This window comes from Tupaia chinensis, unplaced genomic scaffold (assembly GCF_000334495.1).
Source record: "Tupaia chinensis unplaced genomic scaffold, TupChi_1.0 Scaffold143563_1, whole genome shotgun sequence".
Lineage (NCBI taxonomy): Eukaryota > Metazoa > Chordata > Mammalia > Scandentia > Tupaiidae > Tupaia > Tupaia belangeri.
In genome coordinates this window covers 21,271-24,301 of record NW_006203408.1, presented here as the reverse complement: position 1 = coordinate 24,301, position 3,031 = coordinate 21,271, and the positions used below count along the sequence as shown (strand labels likewise).

The 3,031-nt window shown below is 37.4% G+C and overlaps 1 pseudogene; it reads right to left on the bottom strand.

Annotated features, from left to right (window-relative positions):
- The window catches only part of LOC102468284 (exocyst complex component 5 pseudogene), a 6,834-nt pseudogene extending 4,153 nt beyond the window's left edge, over window positions 1-2,681 (bottom strand).
- Between the last annotated feature and the right edge of the window lie 350 nt (window positions 2,682-3,031).

Below are 3,031 nucleotides of genomic sequence, written 5' to 3'. Positions count from 1 at the left end.
ATTTGGACAAGTTTACTAATTGAGTTTTTAAGATTAAATCCTTTCTTTCTTAAATTTTATTTTATAATTTCATATTTACATTTAATTGTTGTATGTCTTTACACCATACAGTATAGTTTTTTCAAAGCATGTGTACAGTGCATGATAATCAAACCAAAGATATTACCCTATATACTATTTTCAACCAAGAGCCTTGCATTCTTACTTCTGTTTAATGCTTTTTGTCCTGAGCTCCTCCCACCAATCCTTCACCATCCTCCCCTCCACTGATAAGACTCTGGTATTTACATTGACTTCATTACTTCTATGTCCCTGAATCTTTCAATATCTGCCATAGAGTGCAGACATTCAGTATTGGCGAGACAGACATACAGTGCTGTCTTTCATAGTCTGGCTTATCTCACTTAGTATTAAGTCTTTTATATTCCTCCACTTTGCATTGAATAACAGAATCTTGCTGTTCTTTAAAGCTGAGTATATTCCATTGTGAATATGTGCCACATTTTTCTAATCCAGGGGCTAGCTGTTGGACACTTCGGTTGATTCAACGTCTTAGCTATTTTGAATAATGCTGCAATAAACATGGCTGTGCAAGCATTTTTCTCGAAGAGTAATTTCTTGTCCTTTCGGTAAATACCCAGGAGTGGGATTTCTCACTCATATTCTACTGGTAAATTTTTGATGAATCTCCATACTGTCATAAGGGAAACACAAATCAAAACCACAGTGAAATATCACTTTACCCCAGTCAGAATAGCTATGATCAATAAAACAAAGAACAAGTCCTGGTGAGGCTGTGATGAAAAGGGAACCTTCCTGCACTGTTGGTGGGAATGTAAATTAGTATAGCCACTGTGGAGCTATATCCTTTATCTTGCCTGCTTGACCTATAAAAAAAAAACTGAGAAATACATTAGAATATCCTACTACAATGATCATTTTATTATGTGTATATTATATTAATTTTTATTCACATATATGAGATTATTAGGCACATATGTATGTGTAATTATTATAATTGTCTTGATAAGGCAAGTGTATACTATTATCTAATGAATTTTTCTGTTCTTACAGTACTTTTATTTCTCTTAAAATTTATTTTTTAGGAACCAGTAGATGGCATAATGGTTATGTTGCTAGAGTCTCACATGGCTGACCTCAGTTCAAGTCCTGGAACCAGTGGCTTGAAATACATCAGGTGTGTGTGCATGCATGCCCAAAATCCCAAGTAGAGAACAGAGGAGAAAGGATTGGGGTGTAGCCATCTCCACTGGGGGCAGGGATTTCTTGCTTTCTGTCTCTCTGTCTCTCTCTGTCTCTCTAGCAAGCTCACATGCCCTATAGCAAAAATCTCTAAAAAAATTATTTTTTATTAATATATCTGCATAATTCTTGCTCAGTTAGTATTTGCATGATATATCCTTTCCATCTTTTACTCTTAGTCTCTGAAATGTCCTTTATATCTTCTAAATAGTATTTTTAGAATTTACTACCTAAATTTGTATTTTTGTGCTCTGTCAATCTCTGTCTTCTAATCACAGAGTTTAGTTCATTTATATTTATCAGGAATAATGAGGTGGATGGACATTTTTATACCACCTCATACTTTACGTTTCAGCCTCTCTCATTATTTCTGTGACATTTGTTTCATTGTTAGCCCATTTCTGGACCCACCCTAGCATGTATAGCAGGCCTCAGACTATTGCCTGGCCAGCGGCACTGTTTGGGCCTCTACCCTGAGGTTATTTATTTCTAGCATCCCTATGAGCTCTTTTTAAATTAAGTAATCTGTTGAAAACTATATCAGTGCTCTAAGCTCTACTTTTCTCTCTTTTTATGATCTTACCTCCAAAGAGTCTGAACAGATGTCCTTCATAAAGTAACAGCAATAGTTAATTAGAAGAATTAATTTGTGGGTGAATCATGTCTAAATTTACTCTGAGAGCTTCAGAGAAAACATCTTTAGTAGAGCAAGAAAGCATTATTTTCTCAGATTCAATGAATATCTCTAACTAGTAGCCAAGGTCCCCACACATGAAGAAAAGTGAACTAGGTTACAACAGAAAGGGCTTACATACACTTAGATCTTATGGGAGGAAAGGCATCGGCGAAGGTTACTAGACAAGTTTTGTGGTTGAAGAGACAGGATGATGATGAAGAGCCTTGCGGAAGCTGTGGTTAGAAGAAGCTATTAATATCACTGAATACATTTTTCCCCAACCAATGAGGAGCACAGAGGGAGGCAGTGTCACTTGTCTCAGGCAGTCCAAGTTCCTGAGAAACACAAATAAAATAGACAGTAGAAGGAGGGGTGAGAAAGGTAGCAAAAAGGTGGGGTAAATTCCATTTATAACAGTGACATAAAGATAAAATTTTAAGGAATAACTGTCTCAGAGAAATGAAGATACTGCATTTTAAATTTTTAAAATATTTACCATGGAGCTAAATTCACGCATAATCAAAGAGACATGCCATATTTATACGTGGGAATATAATTTTGGACTTAACACGTTTTCAAAGCTTATATGAGGATAAAAATACTAACAGTAGATTAGACAAAAATGTTCTACATAATGGTTGGTTCCGTTTACCCCTCTGGACCAGACTTCCTGTGTGGCTTCACCACGTGCTAATGATTTCACATCACACAAGTTATTAACCCACCTGTACCAGTTTTTCATCCGTAAATGTGAATCATAATTATTACCACACCTCCTCAAAGGATAGTTGCAAGAATATGGAAAGCCAATAATTGCAAACTAATAGGAAGATACTCTCTTTTTTTTTTTTGGAGAGGTTTTTGCTATAGGGCGCGTGCGCTCACCAGACAGACAGAGAGAGACAGAGAGACAGAAAATGAGAGATCATCCCCCAGGGGGGATGTCCACGCCGCAATCCCTTCTCCTCCATTCTCTCCTCGGGATCTTGGGCACACACGCACACGCGCCCTGCATGAGTTTTAAGCCACCAGGTCCGGGACGCGAACCGCGGTCGACTACGTGGGAGTCCAGCGACATAGCCATTATGCTAA